The sequence below is a fragment of the Scyliorhinus torazame genome, chromosome 14 (genome assembly GCF_047496885.1).
Source record: "Scyliorhinus torazame isolate Kashiwa2021f chromosome 14, sScyTor2.1, whole genome shotgun sequence".
Taxonomy (NCBI): Eukaryota; Metazoa; Chordata; class Chondrichthyes; order Carcharhiniformes; family Scyliorhinidae; genus Scyliorhinus; species Scyliorhinus torazame.
The window spans coordinates 27,660,148-27,683,146 of record NC_092720.1 but is presented as its reverse complement, the minus strand read 5'-3'; the positions used below and the strand labels follow the sequence as shown (position 1 = coordinate 27,683,146).

General features: G+C 48.6%; 1 protein-coding gene across 1 annotated transcript in view; it reads right to left on the bottom strand.

Moving 5' to 3' along the window:
• LOC140389477 (transmembrane protein 145-like) overlaps positions 1–22,999 on the bottom strand; it is a 73,133-nt gene that overhangs the window by 45,918 nt on the left and 4,216 nt on the right. The gene's annotated exons all lie outside the window — the stretch shown is intronic.

Genomic DNA, 22,999 nt, shown 5'->3' with positions numbered 1-22,999 from the left:
CCACTTCGCTTAAAGTCTGCTCCTTGCAGTTTTCTTTAATTGGAGACTGTTTCTCAATTTTGGATGTCCAAAGAGGCTTGGGGGTTCAGGTGCATACATCTTTAAAAAATCATGAGCAACTGCAGAAATAATCAAAGAGGCTAATGGAGTACTAGCTTGATACCGAGCAGAATGAAGTATAAAGACACTGATGCTGCAGCGATACAAAATCTTGATTAGTCCACACTTGGAGTACTGTGCCCCAGAACGGGCACCACATCTTAGGAAGGATATATTGGTCTTGGAAAGAATGCAATGTAGGTTTACAAAAATGATACCTGGACTACAGGGATTAAGTTACGAGGAGAGATTACACAAATTAGGCCCATTTTCACGAGTATTTAGAAGGTTAAGGGGTGATCGAATCGAAGTCTTCAGATATTACAGTAAAAGACAGAGTAAGGCAGCACAGTGGGTAGCACAGTTGCATCACAGCTCCAGGGTCCTTGGTTCGACTCCTGTCTTGGGTCACTGTCTGTGCGGAGTCTGCACGTTCTCCCCATGTCTGCATTGGTTTCCTCCGGGTGCTCCGGTTTCCTCCCACAGTCCAAAGATGTGCAGGCTAGGTGGATTGGCCATGATAAATTGCCCGCAATGTCCAAAAAAGGTCAGGTGGGGTTACTGGGATGAGATAGGCTTAAGTGGGGTGCTCTTTCCAAGGGCCGGTGCAGACTCAATGGGTCAAACGGTCTCCTTCTGCACTGTAAATTCTATGATTCTATGAAATTAAGATAAACTATTTCCACTGGTTGGAGATTCCAAAACTAGGGGGCCTAAACATTAGGGCCAGACCGTTCAGTAGAGATGTTCGGAAACACTTCTTCATACAAACGGTGACAGATGTTTGGAACTCTCTCCTACAAACAGCAGTTGAAGCTAGTGCAGTTGTTAATTTTAAATCTGAGATAGATTTTTGTTAAACAAAGATATTGAGGGTTATGGGCCAAAGGCTGGTATATGGCAGGGAAGGCAGTGCAATGTTCCTCCTGCAGAATGTTTGATGTGAGGGACGGCATCAGTGTCCCTGCTGATTTCACCTCTGGGAAGTGCACCCATCTCCAGCTCCTCAGAAACCGCGTTAGGGAACTGGAGCTGGAGCTGGATGAACTTTGGATCATTCGGGAGGCAGAGGTGGTCATAGATAGTAACTTCAGGGATGTAGTTACTCTGAAAATCAAGGTAGATGGGTGACGGTGAGAGGGACTGGGAGGAAGCAGTCAGTGCAGGGATCCTCTGTGGTCGTTCCCCTCAGTAACAAGTATACCGTTTTGGATACTGTTGAGGGGGACGACCTACCAGGGGTAAGCCACAGTGAACGGATCTCCAGCACTGAGTCCGTCCCTGTGGCTCAGAAGGGAAGGAGGGAGAGCAGGAGAGCAATAGTTATTGGGGACTCAATAGTTAGAGGGACAGATAGATGGTTCTGTGGCAGCGAAAGAGACTCATGGATGGTATGTTGCCGCCCGGGTGCCAGGGTCCGTGACGTCTTGGACCATGTTTTCAGAATCCTTAAAAGGGAGGGGGAGCAGTCACAAGCCATGGTACACATCGGTACCAACGGCATAGGTAAGAGAAGGGACGGTGATTTAAAACAGGAATATAGGGAGCTAGAGTGGAAGCAGAGAACATAGAACATAGAACATAGAAAATACAGCACAGAACAGGCCCTTCGGCCCACGATGTTGTGCCGAACCTTTGTCCTAGATTAATCATAGATTATCATTGAATCTACAGTGCAGAAGGAGGCCACTCGGCCCCCCGAGTCTGCACCAGCCCCTGGAAAGAGCACCCCACCCAAACCCAACACCTCCACCCAACACCAAGGGCAATTTGGACATTAAGGGCAATTTATCATTGGCCAATTCACCTAACCCACACATCTTTGGACTGTGGGAGGAAACCGGAGCACCCGGAGGAAACCCACGCAGACACGGGGAGGACGTGCAGACTCCGCACAGACAATGACCCAAGCCGAAATCGAACCTGGGACCATGGATCTGTGAAGCAATTGTGCTATCCACAATGCTACCGTGCTGCCCTTAAGAACAAATAAATCTACACTATATCATTTTCCCGTAATCCATGTACCTATCCAACAGCTGCTTGAAGGTCACTAATGTTTCCGACTCAACTATTTCCACAGGCAGTGCATTCCATGCCCCCACTACTCTCTGGGTAAAGAACCTACCTCTAATATCCCTCCTATATCTTCCACCTTTCACCTTAAATTTATGTCCCCTTGTAATGGTGTGTTCCACCTGGGGAAAAAGTCTCTGACTGTCTACCCTATCTATTCCCCTGATCATCTTATAAACCTCTATCAAGTCGCCCCTCATCCTTCTCCGCTCTAATGAGAAAAGGCCTAGCCCCCTCAGCCTTTCCTCGTAAGACCTACTCTCCATTCCAGGCAACATCCTGGTAAATCTTCTTTGCACCTTTTCCAGAGCTTCCACATCCTTCCTAAAATGAGGCGACCAGAACTGTACACAGTACTCCAAATGTGGCCTTACCAAAGTTTTGTACAGCTGCATCATCACCTCACGGCTCTTAAATTCAATCCCTCTGTTAATGAACGCGAGCACACCATAGGCCTTCTTCACAGCTCTATCCACTTGAGTGGCAACTTTCAAAGATGTATGAACATAGACCCCAAGGTCTCTCTGCTCCTCCACAATGCCAAGAACTCTACCGTTAACCCTGTATTCCGCATTCATATTTGTCCTTCCAAAATGGACAACCTCACACTTTTCAGGGTTAAACTCCATCTGCCACTTCTCAGCCCAGCTCTGCATCCTATCTATGTCTCTTTGCAGCCGACAACAGCCCTCCTTACTATCCACAACTCCACCAATCTTCGTATCGTCTGCAAATTTACTGACCCACCCTTCAACTCCCTCATCCAAGTCATTAATGAAAATCACAAACAGCAGAGGACCCAGAACTGATCCCTGCGGTACACCACTGGTAACTGGGATCCAGGCTGAATATTTGCCATCCACCACCACTCTCTGACTTCTATCGGTTAGCCAGTTCGTTATCCAACTGGCCAAATTTCCCACTATCCCATGCCTCCTTACTTTGTGCAGAAGCCTACCATGGGGAACTTTATCAAATGCCTTACTAAAATCCATGTACACTACATCCACTGCTTTACCTTCATCCACATGCTTGGTCACCTCCTCAAAGAATTCAATAAGATTTGTAAGGCAAGACCTACCCCTCACAAATCCGTGCTGACTATCCCTAATCAAGCAGTGTCTTTCCAGATGCTCAGAAATCCTATCCTTCAGTACCCTTTCCATTACTTTGCCTACCACCGAAGTAAGACTAACTGGCCTGTAATTCCCAGGGTTATCCCTAGTTCCTTTTTTGAACAGGGGCACGACATTCGCCACTCTCCAATCCCCTGGTACCACCCCTGTTGACAGTGAGGACGAAAAGATAATTGCCAACGGCTCTGCAATTTCATCTCTTGCTTCCCATAGAATCCTTGGATATATCCCGTCAGGCCCGGGGGACTTGTCTATCCTCAAGTTTTTCAAAATACCCAACACATCTTCCTTCCTAACAAGTATTTCCTCGAGCTTACCAATCTGTTTCACACTGTCCTCTCCAACAATATCGCCCCTCTCATTTGTAAATACAGAAGAAAAGTACTCATTCAAGACCTCGCCTATCTCTTCAGACTCAATACACAATCTCCCGCTACTGTCCTTGATCGGACCTACCCTCGCTCTAGTCATTCTCATATTTCTCACATATGTGTAAAAGGCCTTGGGGTTTTCCTTGATCCTACCCGCCAAAGATTGTTCATGCCCTCTCTTAGCTCTCCTAATCCCTTTCTTCAGTTCCCTCCTGGCTATCTTGTATCCCTCCAATGCCCTGTCTGAACCTTGTTTCCTCAGCCTTACATAAGTCACCTTTTTCCTCTTAACAAGACATTCAACCTCTCTTGTCAACCATGGTTCCCTCACTCGACCATCTCTTCCCTGCCTGACAGGGACATACATATCAAGGACACGTAGCACCTGTTCCTTGAACAAGTTCCACATTTCACTTGTGTCCTTCCCTGCCAGCCTATGTTCCCAACTTATGCACTTCAATTCTTGTCTGACAACATCGTATTTACCCTTCCCCCAATTGTAAACCTTGCCCTGTTGCACGTACCTATCCCTCTCCATTACTAAAGTGAAAGTCACAGAATTGTGGTCACTATCTCCAAAATGCTCCCCCACTAACAAATCTATCACTTGCCCTGGTTCATTACCCAGTACTAAATCCAATATTGCCCCTCCTCTGGTAGGACAATCTACATACTGTGTTAGAAAAGCTTCCTGGACACACTGCACAAACACCACCCCATCCAAACTATTTGATCTAAAGAGTTTCCACTCAATATTTGGGAAGTTAAAGTCGCCCATGACTACTACCCTATGACTTCTGCACCTTTCCAAAATCTGTTTCCCAATCTGTTCCTCCACATCTCTGCTACAATTGGGGGGCCTATAGAAAACTCCTAACAAGGTGACTGCTCCTTTCCTATTTCTGACTTCAACCCATACTACCTCAATAGGGTGATACTCCTCGAACTGCCTTTCTGCAGCTGTTATACTATCTCTAATTAATAATGCCACCCCCCCACCTCTTTTACCACCCTCCCTAATCTTATTGAAACATCTATAACCAGGGACCTCCAACAACCATTTCTGCCCCTCTTCTATCCAAGTTTCCGTGATGGCCACCACATCGTAGTCCCAAGTACCGATCCATGCCTTAAGTTCACCCACCTTATTCCTGATGCTTCTTGCGTTGAAGTATACACACTTCAACCCATCTCCGTGCCTGCAAATACTCTCCTTCGTCAGTGTTCCCTTCCCCACTGCCTCATTACATGCTTTGGCGTCCTGAATATCGGCTACCTTAGTTGCTGGACTACAAATCCGGTTCCCATTCCCCTGCCAAATTAGTTTAAACCCTCCCGAAGAGTACTAGCAAACCTCCCTCCCAGGATATTGGTGCCCCTCTGGTTCAGATGCAACCTGTCCTGCTTGTACAGGTCCCACCTTCCCCAGAATGCGCTCCAATTATCCAAATACCTGAAGCCCTCCCTCCTACACCATTCCTGCAGCCACGTGTTCAACTGCACTCTCTCCCTATTCCTAGCCTCGCTATCACGTGGCACCGGCAACAAACCAGAGATGACAACTCTGTCTGTCCTGGCTTTCAACTTCCAGCCTAACTCCCTAAACTTGTTTATTACCTCCACACCCCTTTTCCTACCTATGTCGTTGGTACCAATGTGCACCACGACTTCTGGCTGCTCCCCCTCCCCCTTAAGGATCCTGAAGACACGATCCAAGACATCCCTGGCCCTGGCACCCGGGAGGCAACATACCTTCCGGGAGTCTCGCTCGCGACCACAGAATCTCCTATCCATTCCCCTAACCATTGAATCTCCTACAACTATTGCTTTTCTATTCTCCCCCCTTCCCTTCTGAGCCCCAGAGCCAGACTCAGTGCCAGAGACCTGGCCGCTAGGACCTTCCCCCAGTAGGTCATCCCCCCCAACAGCATCCAAAACGGTATACTTGTTTTGAAGGGGAACGGCCACGAGGGATCCCTGCACTGTCTGCCTGTTTGTTTTTTTCCCCCTGACTGTAACCCAGCTATTCTTGTCCTGTACCTTGGGTGTGGTTACCTCCCTGTAACTCTTCTCAATCACCCCCTCTGCCTCCCGGATGATCCGAAGTTCATCCAGCTTCAGCTCCAGTTCCCTAACACGGTCTTTGAGGAGCTGAAGTTGGGTGCACTTCCCGCAGGTATAGTCAGTGGGGACACCGGTGGTATCCCTCACCACCCACATCCTACAGGAGGAGCATGTAACTGGCCTAGCCTCCATCCCCTCTTACCTTACAGAATATATCTGCTGTGTGGACTAACTAGATCTCCGCCCTCCGACTCTGCTCCCAGTCAGCTACACTTCCTGTAAACTCCTGGCTCTCTTCGCACTCTTTGCGGAAATGTCGGAAACAAAATGAAAGGAGCACCTTACTCCCTCCTCACCTAACTCCCTCGGTCACCAAACTGTCACTATCGCACTCAAAAAGCACCAAATTCAGCACTCCCTCGGTCACCAAACTCTCACTATCGCACTCAAAAAGCACCAAATTCAGCACTCAGTGCAAACAAAGTCTGCACTGTAGGGGATCACTTTTATACTGTGAATCTAGCCTCTGAAAAACTGGCCTAATCCAATTAACTAATTAACAAGCTCCAGCTGCAAGTGCCTAGAAGTAGAAGCCTGTTTAAAGCTGATTGAAAATTCACCTTCTTCTAAACCAAACAGCAACTTTTAAGTTAATTAACTAAATAAAAGAAAGACTAAACTTTAGATAAAAATGAAGCCTTATACTCCCTCGGTCACCAAACTCTCACTATCGCACTCAAAATGCACCAAATTCAGCACTCAGTGCAAACAAAACAGAGAGCCAGGACAAACTATGTTGTCATCTCTGGTTTGTTGCCAGTGCCACGTGCGAGTGAGGTGAGGAACAGGGAGAGAGTGCAGATAAACACGTGACTGCAGGGATGGTGTAGGAGGGAGGGTTTCAGGTACGTGGATAATTGGAGCACATTCTGGGGAAGGTGGGACCTGTACAGACAGAACGGTTTGCACCTGAGGGGCACCAATATCCTGGGAGGGAAATTTGCTACGGCTCTTCGGGGGGGGGTTTAAACTAATTTGTCAGGGGGCTGAGAAAACGAGCTGTAGTCCAGAAGCCAGTGTCGAGAGTAGTGAGGTACTGAGGAGGGTATCAAGGTCGCAGGAGTGTGTCTACTTCAATGCAAGGAGCATCCGGAATAAGGTAGGTGAACTTGGAGAGTGGATTGATACTTGTGACTACGATGTTGTGGCCATTACGGAGACATGGTTAGAACAGGGACAGGAATGGTTGTTGGACTTTCCGGGATATAGATGTTTCAGTAAGAGTAGGGAAGGTGGTAAAAGAGGTGGAGGAGTAGCATTGTTAATCAAGGATAGTTTAACGGCTGCAGAAAGGCAGTTTGAAGGGGATCTGCCGACTGAGGTAATATGGGCCGAAGTTAGAAATAGGAAAAGAGCGGTCACATTGTTAGGAGTTTTCTATAGGCCCCCAAATAGTAATAGAGATGTGGAGGAAGAAATTGCTATACAGATTATGGATAGGTATGGAGGTCTCAGGGTAGTTGTCATGGGTGACTTTAACTTTCTAAATATTGATTGGAACCTCTATCGGTCGAACAGTTCAGCAGGGCAAGATTTATAATTGGGGGAGGGGTAATTATGATGCGATTAGGCAAGAATTAGGGAGCATAAGATGGGAACAGAAACTGTCAGGGAAAGGCACAAATGAAAAGTGGAGTTTGTTCAAGGAACAAATACTGTGTGTCCTTGATAGGCATGTCCCTGTCAGGCAGGGTAGGAAATGGCCGTGTGAGGGAACCATGGTTCACAAAAGAGGTTGAATGTCTTGTCAAGAGGAAAAAGGAAGAGTATGTAAGGATGAGAAAACAAGGTTCAGTAGGGTCGCTTGAGGGTTACAAGGTAGCAAGGAATGAGCTGAAAAAAGGGCTTAGGAGAGCTAGTAGGTGGCATGAGAAGTCCTTGGCGGGGCGGATCAAGGAAAACCCCAAGGCTTTTTACTCTTATGTGAGAAATAAAAGAATGACCAGGGTGAGGGTAAGGCCGGTCAAGGACAGTAGTGGGAACTTGTGCATGGAGTCAGAAGAAATAGGAGAGGCTTTGAATGAATACTTTTCTTCAGTGTTCACAAAGGAGAGGGGCCATGTTTCTGAGGATGAGAGTGTGATTCAGGTGGGTAGGCTGGAGGAAGTAGATGTTCTGAGGAAGGATGTATTAGCAATTTTGAAAAACCTGAGGGTCGACAAGTCCCCTGGGCCAGATGGAATATACCCAAGGATTCTTTGGGAGGCGAGGGATGAGATTGCAGAGCCTTTGGCTTTGATCTTTGGGTCCTCATCCACGGGGATAGTGCCAGAGGACTGAAGAGTGGCGAATGTTGTTCCTCTGTTCAAGGAAAGGGAATAGGAATGACCCTGGTAATTATAGGCCAATTCGTTTTACTTCGGTGGTCGGGAAGATAATGGAAAAGGTCCTGAAGGATAGGATTTATGACCATTTGGAAAGATGCAGCTTAATCCGGGATAGTCAACACGGATTCGTGAAGGGTAGGTCTTGCCTCACAAATTTGATTGAATTCTTTGAGGAGGTAACTAAGTGTGTAGATGAAGGTAGAGCAGTTGATGTCGTATACATGGATTTTAGTAAGGCGTTTGATAAGGTTTCTCATGGTCGGCTCATGAAGAAAGTAAGGAGGTGTTGGGTAGAGGGAAATTTGGCCAATTGGATAAGTAACTGGCTATCACATAGAAGACAGAGGGTGGTGGTGGATGGAAAATTTTCAGACTAGAGACCAGTTACCAGTGGTCTACCACAGGGATCAGTGCTGGGTCCTCTATTATTTGTGATTTTTATCAATGACTTGGAGGAGGGGGCTAAACGGTGGGTCAGTAAATTTGCTGATGACACCAAGATTGGTGGAGTAGTGGATGAGGTGGAGGGCTGTTGTAGGCTGCAAAGTGACATTGATAGGACGCAGAGCTGGGCCGAAAAATGGCAGATGGAGTTTAACACTGACAAGTGCGAGGTGATTCATTTTGGTAGAAAAAATTTGAATGCAGATTACAGGGTCAATGGCAGGGTTCTGAGGAATGTGGAGGGACAGAGGTATTTTGGGGTTCATGTCCACAGATCTCTGAAGGTCGCCACTCAAGTGGATAGAGCCGTGAAGAAGGCTTCTAGTGTGTTAGCGTTTATTAACAGGGGGCTTGAGTTTTAGAGCCGTGGGGTTATGCTGCAACTATACATGCCCCTGGTGAGACCACATTTGGAGTATTGTGTGCAGTTCTGGTCACTTCATTATAGGAAGGGTGTGGGAGCATTGGAAAGGGTGCAAAGGAGATTTACCAGGATGCTGCCTGGTTTGCAGGATAGGTCTTATGAGGAAAGGTTGAGGGAGCTAGGGCTTTTCTCCTTGGAGCGGAGGAGGATGAGAGGCGACTTAATAGAGGTTTATAAGATAATGAGGGGGATAGATAGAGTGGACGTTCAGAGACTATTTCCTCGGGTGGATGTAGCTATTACAAGGGGGCATAACTATAAGATTCAGGGTGGGAGATATAGTAGGTTCTTTACTCAAGAGAGTGGTTAGGGTGTGGAATGGACTGCCTGCTGTGATAGTGGAGTCAGACACTTTCGGAACTTTCAAGCGGTTATTGGATAGGCACATGGAGCACACTAGAATGACAGGGAGTGTGATAGCTTGATCTTGGTTTCGGACAATGCTCGGCACAACGAGGGCCGAAGGGCCTGCTCTGTGCTGTACTGTTCTATGTTCTATGGAGTTGGGCCACAGATCAGCCATGAACTCATTAAATGGCAGCGCAGGCTCTAGGGGCTGAATGGCCTACTCCTGTTCCTATTTGTTCATTTTCACAACTCAATTGAGACCTGTTACTGCATCTTGTCCTGCCTCTGGAACACTTCTTGGGACCTCCCCCCCCCCCCCCCCCCCCCCCCCCCCCCCCAACCCCCTCCCCAGGGTACATACTTAACTATGGTGCTCAACACCTGGTCACCTGAGCTGGATTTTCACACTTTTTTTACGCGTAGCCAAGCAAGCCCAGTCCTCAGCCTAAAGAGTGAAATATCCAAATTGTGTATATCCAGCCAGTTCCCTGGCCAATGCCCGAGGTTCATTGGGAATTGGAGTTCCCAACCTCACAGAAAAGTTTGAGCTTCTTAACAGTTCAGGACACAAATCAACTGCAGATGTTCAAATGCAGTGCATCTGTTCTATACTTTTATTATGCCGTTCAGCAACAATATTTTTATTTGAATTGGTTATCCTTTACTGAGGTTCTCAAAGTAAAATTTGGTGCCTCACTCTCTTCTCTGTACCTGTGTCTCTATTTCCTTCTTTCTGATTCATTGACCAGCTTACGTTCTCTTTGTAGCTGTTGCTTTTTTCCCATTCTACATGCTTAATTTCTGACATAACCTGCATGGAAGTCACGCTCTGTACACCTCCCTTTCAGTATTATTACATTGTTATTTCTCTCTTTTGGTCTTTTTCTGTATACCTGTTTTTTTCCTTTATTCTTTTCTGGGATACGGGCATCAATGGCAAGGCCAGCATTTATTGCCCATAAACAGAGTGTCTTGCTCGGCCATTTCTGAGGGTAGTCCAGTGACATTACATTGTGTACCTTGTGTTGCCCTATTATGTATTTTCTTTTCTTTTCATGTACTTAATGATCTGTTGAGCTGCTCACAGAAAAATACTTTTCACTGTACCTCAGTACACGTGACAATGAACAAATCCAATCCAATCCAATCACCACCCGCCTCGACCCCTCCCCCCCTTTTGCTGTGTTTCACGATTTTTAAGCTTTCTTTATGTGACCCTTACCTTCTGTCAAGACCTGGAAACAGGGTGAAGATTTCAATCCTCCGACAGACACAGAAATTATCTTCTGAATATAAAACCACAACTCTGCTCGCAGGTGGCAACATAATCCAGAAACTCTGTTCAGAAGAGTTCAACTGCCACAATAGCTCAAAAACCAAGTTATAGACATGGTCAACATTCTCATCACCAGATTCCTACTCTACATGCTGTGTCACTAATTTGGAAGGTGGATTTGTGAGAGGTGGCAGAGGGAATCCATTCAGATCTTTATCTTCTCAAATTCAGTTCCAGTACTGATGCTTCTTCCAATGAGCCTTGCAAATGGTAAAGCTGCTGTCAATATTTCCTCGAGCAACCTGGGAACAGAGTTTAGTACCTGACACGAGGCAAGATGGAATCCCTTACACGTGATTACTTTTAAATCCATACTTAGCAGCAACCAACTGGATTTTGGATTTTGTTTATTGTCACGTGTACCAAGATACGGTGAAAAGTATTTTTCTGCGAGCAGCTCAACAGATCATTGAGTACATGAAAAGAAAAGGAAATAAAAGAAAATACATAATAGGACAGCACAAGATCATAGAATTAAATTTTAAAAGATTAGAACGATTGTAAGATAAGTAAAAAGGGGATCTGTTAGGGAGAGCTCGCAGAGAGTCGTCACGATCCGGCGCCATCTTGTGATGGTTCCCCATCTGTAGAATAGTATCAGAGTATAATTGTTCAGTGGTCATATAATTAGTTCAGTCCAATGAGCTGGTCTCTTTTCGTCAATGAATAAAGAGATACTGAATTACACTCTGCCTTCAACCCAAAGAAAACAAGCAATATGACCCCTTTATAAAGGGACATTTTGTTTTAGTGTATCTTCACACCGGTACTGTTTTTTACCCTTTAAGGGAATAGTGGGGAAAATGGTGGAAGGATACCCGAGCTAATTATCAGCCCATTGAACAAGACTATATTCCATAGCCAACAAGACCTGGCATTGGACTCGAACCCGGAGCTTCTGGTCGAGCAGGAGGGATGCTGCCACTACGCCATAAGGCCTCGTAGAGACGTAACTAGTAAAAACATGAATCGTGAAAAACATATAATATTCTATTTGATTTCAGATGTCTGTGAAACTGCTCCTTTTCTGCCTGTTCACAACTTGTGTGAAGACATCAGTATGTGAGTAACTTCATAATATTTCCCAGTATTGATTTATGAACCATAGACAATCCCCATCAATTTAGCAGTTCCTGGTGGTGGTTCTTGGTTGAGACAGATACAGAACTGCAGTTTTATTTGCCTCAATGCACAAAGTATAGCGGTCACACACAAGACAAGGTATGTATTCAGTTGGAAAACTTTTTGTTGATAGTGGAGGTAAGCACTTTGTCGTTGAATCCACCAAAGCAGCACGCATGAAACAGCAGGTAGAAAATGATGAACAAGGTTTATTAGTAAAACAATCAAACTCTCCATTCCCCAAAGGGTCTCCCTCCTCGACCTTAAGGGAAGCCCCAGTCCTCCCCCCCCCCGTTACCGGGAAAGTTCAGATTCCATGGAGGTGACGAGGAATCGTCCTCATCCTTTGACCTGTTTGGGGAATGTGGTGATATGTCCACTCCTATGTCTTATGGTCTTATATGCATCACTGTAAATACACAAGGGGTTAATGTAAATACACTACACCTAGCTAGACACTAGAGGGAGCACCAGAGACATGACACACAGACATTCAACCAATAGGTCAGTAAGATAGGACACGACCAATGGGCAGTCACGATACACACAGAGGTGACACTACCACAGGGGGGCATTACCCCAACCCATATAAAAGGACACATCACACATGCTCAGTCTCTTTCCAGTGGAGACACTCAGTGAGTACAGACACAGGGTTGATTGAACATCACACCCATCACGTGGCTTGTAGCAGGCTGGTTCGTCAGTCTGAGTAGCTATAGAAGGATTAACAGGAGGGTCGAATCCAAGTAGGAGAATTGTTAACAGTTTAATAAACGTGTTAAAGCTATCTCCAAGTCTGAACCTTCCTTTATCAGGGTGCACATCAAGCAAGCAGCTTATGCTACGTCAAGAGCATAACAAAACAGGGAATATAACATTTGCATTCTCGTTAACTGAGAACAGTCAGATTGTGCATTGCTGGGCATTTTGTAGGTGCAAATATATTGAGTTTACATTTATTTCTGATCATAGTTGTATATTACAACACTGACCTTGAAAAATTTTACAATACCTAATGTATCACATTTTGCAGACTGAACAGGGTTGTTATATAGCTCCAGGACCATATTTTATCAAAACAAATACTTTACGATTAAACATGCAAACTACTTCATAAGGCTCAACTATTCTCACAGGTTGCTTTTGTGCTCACCAGCACCTGACGATAGGGAGGACAGCTCCCAGCAAGTGCCTAGTCAAATAGATTTATTGATTGCCAACACTGAGTAGGTGAAGATGAGACCACTCATCAAGTTACTAAATGGAGATACCATCTTCCAGTGATTCTCCCTTAAGAGGGTCTTGCCTTCCATTCTATTTTCATAATTCATCTTAAACCCTTTCACCTCTGCTTGCCGGTTATATAGCAACTATCAATTAAATGCACCTTTATATAATCCAATTGGCATCTATCACATGAAATTGAAACGCAGACTCGGACAACCAACCATTTGATTATAACATGGAGAGAATTCTCAAGAAAGGAGGAGTGGTCAAAAAATAACCTACCCCTCCCAAAACATATGACACACTTTCCCAGATAGACTGATTTATTTACAGTACATTCACCTCCTGGTTGACTGCAAACATTGAAAAAAATATTTTCATTCAAGGCATTTATATATATACAAACAAAATCAGAAGAACAACCAAACAACTCAATAAACAGCCAACATCAACTCCACCCCACTCCCCTGACGCCAACCGCTCTTCACATCCCACCTTCCCCATTTTAACCACCTTACCTCCCCACCCTATTTTAACCCCCTTACCAACCCTCCCATCCCCAATGCTGACCTCTCAAATCTCCTTAAAGATATCAATAAACGGCTTCCATCTCCAGGTGAACCCACCCACCGACCCCTCAAGGTGACTATAACCTTCTCCAATCTCAGGAATTCCGCCAGGTCATTCACCCACACTCCCGCTGTCGGCCGCTCCGAGTCCCACCATCTCAGTAAGATCTGTCTCTGGGCTATCAGGTAGTCAAAGCTAAAACATCGGACTCGCTCAGCCCCTGGACTCCCGGGTCTTCCAAAATCCCGAATATCGCCACCTCTGGACTCGGGACCACCTCCAGACCCAGCACCTTGGACATCACATCCGCGAACCCCTACCAGAACCCTCAATGTTAGACACGCCCAGAACATAGCGACGTGATTTACGCACCCTCCCCTGCACAGACCTATCTTCCGCCCCCTCAAAGAACTTACTCATCCTTGCCTCCATCGTATGAGCCCTATGTACCACTTTGAACTGGATGAGGCTTAACCTCACACCTGACGAGGACGCATTCACCCTCTGTAAGGCCTCTGCCCACATCTCAGCTCCCACCTCCCCTCCCAGCTCCTCCTCCCACTTACACTTAATATCCCCCACTGGGGCTCCCTCCCAATCCATCAACTCCTTATATACATCAGACACCTTCGTCTCCCCTATTTCGTCCTACAACAACATATTGTCCTGCAACCCCAGGGCTAACAGCCCAGGAAAGGGCTGCAGCTCTCTTCTTATAAAGTCCCGAACTTGCAGGTACCTAAAACCATTCCCCCTGTGCAATTCATTCACTTCCTCCAACTTCGCAAACATTCCCCCTGTAAACAGATCGCCAAAGCGATCCCTGCCTACCGCCACTCCCGAAACCTCGCATCCAGCCCCGCCATTGCAAACCCATGGTTATCGCAGATCGGTGCCTACACCGAGGCACCCTCCAGCCCCAGATGCTGTCACCACTGCCCCTACACTCTTAGGGATGATACCATCGCTGGGCTCATGGAGAACCTGGCTGGCGAGAACGGTAGAGGAACCAGCAACAAACCCCTCAAACACGTTTCGCTACACGATGCTACCTCCATCCATCGCCTCTCTCACGGCCCACTTCATCATAGCAATATTCGCCGCCCAGTAGTAATTCATCGTATTCGGCAGCGCCAGCCCTCTCTCCCCCACCACCTCTCCAAGAAAGCCCTTGTTAACCGCGTGGTCTTCCCCACCTACACAAATCCAGATATCAATCCATTAACCTTCTTAAAAAACAACTTGGGGACGAAGATTGGAACGTTCTGAAACACAAACAGAAACCTTTGCAGCACCATCATTTTTACTGTCTGCACCCGCCCTGCCAGCGACAGCACATCCCACCTCTTAAAGACGGCCCTCATCTGCTCCACCGAGCCATGTTCAGCTTATGCAACTGCGCACAGCTCCATGCTACCTGGACACCCAAATATCTAAAACTCACCCCCACCACCCTAAACGGCAACTCCACCGGCCTCCTTTCCTGCCCTCTAGTCTCATTCGGGAACACCTCGCTTTTTCCCATATTCAATTTGTATCCCAAGAACCGGCCAAACGTTCCCAGAATCCCCATGATGCCTCCGATGCTGCCCACCGGGTTCGCAATATACAGCAACAGGTCGTCTGTATACAATGAGACCCTGTGCTCAACTCCACCACCCCACGCCCCCCCCCACCCCCATGCTCAATCCCTCTCTAGTCCCTCGATGCCCTAAATGCTATTGCCAGCGGCTCTATCGCCAAGGGAAGAGCAATGGGGAGAGCAGGCACCGTTGCCTCGTTCTACAATGCAGCCCAAAGTACCAAAACTCACTTGGTTCGTCTGCAACTCTCAACCGGCATCTTATATAACAGCCGGACCCAATCTACAAACCTCCGCCTAAACCCGAACCGCCCCAGCACCTCCAACAGGTACTCTCACTCCATCCAAACGCCTTCTCCGCATCTATCGCCACTGCCTCCACCTCCTGCCTCTCCAAAGGCATCATGATTACAATGAGGAACCTCCTCACATTCACCAACAACTGTCTCCTCTTCACAAAACCCGTTTGATCTCTGCCTATCACCACCGGGTCACAGTCCTCAATTCACAAAGCCAACACCTTCGCCAATAACTTGGCGTCCACGTTCAATAATGATATTTTTACGAGCCACACCAGATCCTTATCTTTCTTTAAAATCTGGGAGATGGAAAATCTGTGACAATGTAGGGAGATGGAAAATCTGTGACAATGTAGGGGGGAGTTCCCCCTCTCCCTTGTTTCATTATACGCCCTCATCAGCAGTGGCCCCAGGGCCATCCCAAACATTTTAGAGAACTCCACCGCGCATCGTTTCTCGGCCTTTTGGCTAAAATCGAGCAAGAGATCAGGTGTAATGCCTGGATCTGATATGTCTCTCTTGTGGGGACGTTGAATTGGATTCAGTTTGAATTTAAATTGTTTTTTTGAGCAGGCAAGGAGATGGATTAGAGGTTTGCTCTGTCCACTCTGCGCTTTGGCTTTATAACTCTGATAAAGGGGAAAGAAGTGCGCCACCGGAAACCAGTCCGACCCCAGGGCCTTCCCTGCCTGCATCGTCCCCATACCCCATCACCTTCCTCAGCCTAATTGGGGCCACAGTCCCTGAACCAGCCCCCCCTCTACTTTGGGAAAATCCAACCCATCCAGGATCTGCCTCATCCCCTCCCACCCTCTGGCCATGGGATCCGACTCGTAAAGCCTTCATAAACGCCCCAAACACACCATTCACCTCTGAGCCAATCACCACCTTGCCCTTATCATCCCTATCTCTACCAATCTCCCTTGCCGCCACTAGCCTTCTCAACTGATGGACCAGCATCCTTCTTGCCTTCTCCCCTTATTCATATGCTGCCCCTCTGGCCTTCCACAACTGCCCTACCGTCTTCCCCGTAGAAACTAGCCCAAACTCCATCTGGAGCCTCCCTCTCCTTCAATAGCCCTGCCTCCAGCGCCTCCGATAATCCCATTCACCCTCAAAATCTCGTCCACCAGTCTTGCCCTCTTCTCCCACTCTTTTCCCTATGCGCCTGAATTGATATAGACCCCCCCCCCCCCCACCCCCACCCCCAACTACCGTTTTCAGTGCTGTCAGCAATCCCACATCAAGCCTCCACGCAGGAAGGCAAATCCACCCGCCCATGCTCAAATCCACCCAATGCAGCGCGTGGACTCCACAATACTCCGAGTCGGCCACCCGCCAACAGCATCTTGTCTAGCACAAAAAAGTTAAAAAGGAGTACACCCGGTGCACATGGGAGAAGTATGAAAACACCTTCGCCGTCAACCTCCCAAACAACCATGTGTCCACCCCCCCCCCCATGCACTCCATAAAACCTCTCAACTCCTTCGCCACTGCCAACAATCTTGACGACTTGGGACTTGACCGGTCCAAGCTCAGGTCTATAACAGTATTAAAATTTCCATCTCCCCTCCCCGAATCAGTCAATGCACATAATCCCACTTCGGGGCATAGACGTTTATCAGAATCACCGGCTTCTCCTCCAACTTTCCACAAACCCTCAAATATCTCCCCCAGGATCGACCAGGATACTCCCCACCTTGAATGCAACCCGCTTATTAATCAACAGCACCATCCCGCTCGTCTTCATATCCAGCCCCAAATGGAACACCTGTCCCACGCATCCCTTTCTTAGCCTTGTCTCGTCCCCTATCTTCTGATACGTCTCCTGCAAAAAAGCCACGCCTGCCTTCAAACTCCTCAGATGCGTGAACATATATGACCGTTTAACCAGTCCATTCAGCCCCCTCACATTCCACATGACCAGCCTGGTCCCCTTCCCCCTGCTGATCAGCCATATCCCTTTTTGAGCCAGCCCCCATCCCGCATCACGCGACCCTCCATGCCCGCCCTCGGATGTCCACCGTCTACGATCTCTTCCAAACTGCGCCAGCCCGACTGCACCAATGTCAGCAACCCCCACCCCCCCCTGTACTTGATAGCAGCTCTAGAGCAGTTTGGAATTGGACTTAGATTTATTGGCTGGGTAAAGCTATTATATAAGGAGCCGAGGGCCAGTGTCCGCACAAATAACATCAGCTCAGAATACTTTCCTCTCCACCGTGGGACTAGGCAGGCATGTCCTGTATCCCCCCTGCTGTTTGCACTCGCGACTGAGCCATTGACCATCGCATTAAGATGTTCGGGGGTATGGAAAGGGATAGTACGGTTGGGGGTGTGGGGGGGGGGGGGGTGGCGATAGAGCATAGGGTGTCCTTACATGCCAATGACTTGTTATTATACGTGTTGGAACCAAGTGTGTCAATAGGGGAAATACTGGAGCTGCTTCAGGTGTTTGGGTCTTTCTCAGGGTACAAATTAAATCTAGACAAGAGTGACTATTTTGTGGTGTCTCGGCCAGGGGTGGGGGCAGAGATGGGGGGGTTGCCATTCTGTAAGGCAGGGACTCACTTTAGATACCTGGGGGTGCAGGTTGCTCGAGGTTGGGGGGGGGGGGGGCTCCGTAGGTACAACCTTTCTAGTTTGGTGGGGAGGGTGAAAGCTGATCTGGCAGGTGCGATGGTCTCCCTCTGTCACTGGCGGGTCCGGTACAGGAGGTTAAAATGAATGTGCTGCCGCGATTGCTGTTTATTTTTCAATGCCGCCCGATTTTCCTGCCAAAGGCATTTTTTGGAGAGATTGAAGGGATGATTACCTCGTTCATATGGGGATGGAAGGTGGCCAGAATGAAAAAGGTGCCGCTACAGAGAGGAAGGCAAGCTAGGGGTTTGGGTCTTCCGAACCTGATGTATTATTAATGGGCGGCGAATGTGGAGAAGGTGCGGAGCTGGGTCAGAGGGGTTGACTCCCAATGGGTCCGAATGGAGGAGAGTTTGGGTAAGGTCGGGATTGAAGGCGCTAGTGACAGCGCCGCTCCTGACGGCCCCGGGGAGATACTCAGGGAGTCCGGTAGTAATAGATTTGTTGAGAATTTGGACGCAGTTTTGACAGCACTTCGGGCTGGGGGCAGGGTCAAGGGAAATGCTGTTTGGGGGGAACCATAGATTTGAGCCAAGGAAGTGGGATGGAAATTTTCGGAGATGGGAGGAGAAAGGAATTAGGACATTACAAGATTTGTTTCTTGGGTGTCGTTTTGCGGGATTGAAGGAGCTGGGAGCGAAGTATGGGCTTGAGCAGGGGGAAATATTTAGATACATGCAGGTTCGAAACTTTGCCAGAAAGGAGATAGAGCTTCCCAATAGAGCCGGTTTCCACATTGCTGGAGGTGCTGACGACAGGGGGACTGGAGAAGGGAGTAGTATCGGCAGTTTAAGGGGCTATTTTGGAGGAGGAGAAGGCGCCGCTAGAAGGGATCAAGGCAAAGTGGGAGGAAGAATTGGGAGAGGGTATGGAGGAGGCATTCTGGTGTGAGGTGCTCCGGAGTGTGAACACCTCCACCTCGTGTGCGAGGTTGGGCTGATACAGCTGAAGGTGGTGTATAGAGCACACCTTACAAGGGCGAGGATTAGCTGGCTCTTTGAGGGGTAGAAGATGTATGTGAATGTTGCAGGAGGGGCCCTGGAAACCACGTTAATATGTTTTGGTCCTGTCCAAAGCTGGGTTACTGGAAGGTGGTGTTTAGGGTAATCTCTAAAGTGGTGCACGTGAAACTGGACCCGAGCCCTCAGGAGGCCCTATTCGGGGTGTCGGACCAGCCGGGGTTGGAGACGGGCGCGGAGTCAAAATTGATCGTCCGAAGACGGATCCTGTGCCCTGGTGTGGCGGGGGACCTGCTGGAATTTTTGACGCTTGAAGAGGTCAAATTTGAACTTGAGATTTGATCCCCCACACCTTCCTCCTTACAACTCTCCACTTCACTCCCATTAACTAGCCCACCCACATACATGGTAGCCCCCGCCCAAGGCCTCCAACCATCCTTCCTTCCTCCAGTTCCCCTCCCCCCCAACCATCCATCCCTCAAGAGTAACAAAAAGCACACTCACCATTGTTGCTTCCCCATCAAAACCTGTCCCCGTAAACCCATCACCAAACACTTTAAAGAACACACAAAATTCCTCCAAAGTTCAATGTCCCCCCCCCCAGTTCATTGTACCTTCTAAATTCCATCGCCTCCTCTGGCTTGTCGAAATAAAACTCTTGCTTCTGAAAAGTCACCCACAGGCGGGCCAGCACAGTAACCCAAACTTCACCCCCTTTTTGAAGAAGGCAGCCTTAATACGGTTAAACTCGGCCCTCCTCTTCACCAGCTCCACACCCACAGCTCCTGGTACACCGGCAGCTCGTTCGCTTCCCATGTACATTTCCTGGTCTGCCTCACCATCGAAGGATCTTCTCCTTGTCAAGAAAGTGGTGCAACCGCACCACCATCGCCTCGGCGGTTCGCCTGCCTGTGGCCTCCTCAGCACCCTGGGCATCTGGTCCACCTCCAAGGGCCGATCAAAGAACCCCCAGCATACACCGTGGCCTCCACAATTTAATGCCTTCAGGCATCCCGACAATACTTACGTTTTGCCTTCTCCAAGTCTTCCATCTTAGCTATTTCTGGCTCTCCCACATCACTCTCATCTCAGCCACCAATGAGGCCAACTACACCTCGTGCTCCCCCGTTGCCACTTCCACTTTCTCGATCACAGGCCCTGGTACTCCAGTCTCTGCTCCACTTGCTTGATCCCAGATCTCAGAAGTTCCACCACCTTGGCTAGGTCTTCCAGGGCCTCTTTCCTCTGTTGCCAAAAGTTATCATTCAGGAACTCCACCAACTGTTCTGTCTACCACTGGGCAGGCAGCACAACCCCCTTGCCCTCTGCCATCTTTCCCTGTGGCACACCACAAAACCTCTCCTGCTCCAACAGCACTTTCTTTCTCTTGGCACTGCGCTGATCCATGCACCAGCCACACCAGAGGAGTATTACCTTCCCCAGGCACTCTTATACCTTTTGCCCTCAAAAACTCTGTTCTTCGGGCAGGGAAAAGACAAAAAAAAATGCCTTGAGCGGGAGCCACCAAATGTGCCACCGGACGTCAGTTGACTGCAAACATAACCAGCTGTAACAGACCCAAATGATGAAGTCCCAAGTTTGAACCATCCACAGAAATTCTGGAGGCCCATTCTTGAGGATAGGCCAGGGAAGATTGCTTGAGGATGGTCGAAGGAAGATGTGGCCACATTTTTAAAATAAATTTAGATTACCAATTCATTTTTTCCAATTAAGTGGCAATTTAGCCTGGCCAATCCACCTACCCTGCACATCTTTGGATTGGGGGGGCCAAATCCATGCAAAAACGTGGAGAATGTGCAAACTCCACATGGACAGTGACCCAGAGCCAGGATCGAACCTGGGACCTCGGTGCTGTGAGGCAGCAGTGCTAACCACTGCACCACCGTGCTGCCCCAAGATGTGGCTGTCATGATATTTAGATCAGCATATCATGGTGCAATCACACACACACTGATGGACATGCAATAGGACCAACCAGCACACACACATCGCAGCCAATCACCAGTGAGAGCACACGCACTATAAAAACAGGGGACACTACAGTTCCCGCTCATTCTAGCAGCAGCCAGCTCAGAGCACCGAGCTCAGTGCCTGCCACTCAGACATTCACCATGTGCTGAGTGCCTCACCGAGATAGTGATAGGACAGGGTCCACAGATTAGCTGGTAATGCACGTACCCAAGTTAGCAGTGTGTTGTTACAGTTGAGTAGTTAATAAAATTGAGTTACACCATCTCCAGCCATGTTGGATCGTTTGTACAACAGAACATCCAACACGACATGATACCAGAAGTGGACGCAAACCAACGACTGTGAGACCTACCTGCAACGTATCAGCAATCCGCCGTCCTGCACCATGGAGAACATCAACACGCCGCCGCCGCTCCGAATCACTGGCAATCTCGGGGTCAATTGGAAACTGTTCAAGCAGCGCTTCCAGCTCTTCGAGGCCACAGACAGGGAGAATGCATCAGACACCAGGAAGATTGCCCTTCTTCTCTCCACGGCGGGGCAACATGCCATCCATATCTTTAACTCCCTTACATTTGCGGACGGCGAGGACAAATGCAAATACAAGACGGTCCTCCTGAAGTTCGACGAACACTTCAGCGTTGAAGTAAACGAAAGATTCGAAAGGTACCTGTTCCAGCAGCGCCTGCAGGGTAAGCACAAACCTTTCCAGTCTTATTTAACACACCTCCGCATCGTCGCGCAGTCCTGCGGCTATGGGACCACTTCTGACTCCATGATACGCGACCAGATAGTTTTCGGGGTCATGTCGGACACCCTGCGCCAGCAGCTCCTTCGGGTCAAGCAGCTCACCCTGGTGATTGCCATCGAGACCTGCGTCCTGCATGAGAACGCCACCAGCCGGTACTCACACATCCAGGTGGCCGAAATGGTGCGGCACGGGCCCCACAAGGCGGAGCGGGTCCAGATGATCGAGTAGCTTCCGGTCCGCGGCCTGGAGGAGGCCGGCCATTCCGCGTGCTTTCCGAGGCCTCCCGCGCTTGTACGCGCCAAAAGAGGGGACACTAACGCAGAGGAACGCGATGCGCAGGCGCGCACTACGCAAGACCGCACCGCACATGCGCGGTGGCACAACGAACGCACTGGCGTCACGAAGTGCGGCAACTGTGGCTCCGCCCATTTAAAGCGGCAATGTCCTGCCAAAGCGCGACAATGCCTACACTGTGGCAGGTTGGGCCACTATGCTGCCTGCTGTCGAGCAGCTCAGCCTGCCAACTCGTACCCATTTAACCAGCCTCGCAGAAACGTTTGGGCAATTCAACCCACGTTCACCGAGTCCGATCCCGACATCATAAAGACATCATCAGTGACACTGAGGACAGGGAGCCCTTCCGCGTTGCTGTCATCAACAAGAACAAGCTGTCCCCGAGTCGAAAGCACCAGCCGCTGTCAGTGCACAGCATTGATCCGGACGACGAGTGGTGTGCCACCCTGACTGTCAACCGATCCCAGATCAGATTCCACCTGGACACTGGTGCCTCCGCCAATCTCTTCGCATGGTCAGCATTCCAGACCCTGACGGTTAAACCACCTATTCTGCCATCCAACTGTCAACTCGTTGACTATAATGGCAACATCATCCCCGCCACGGGGATGTGTGCCAGCTCAAAGTGACACACAACTCACGTAAAGCCAAACTACCTTCAAAATCGTGGGCTCCTCAAAGGACTCTCTGCTAGGCGCACAGGTGTGCAAAATCCTCCACCTCGTTCGGTATGTACACTCTCTCTCTCTCCAGAAGGCACGTCCGATTTCCCAGATTCAGACTTTAGGGCGCAGCTCAACTCAATCCTCACACACAACCAGGATGTTTTCGAGGGCATGGGCACACTGCCCTACATGTACAAAATCCGGCTTAAA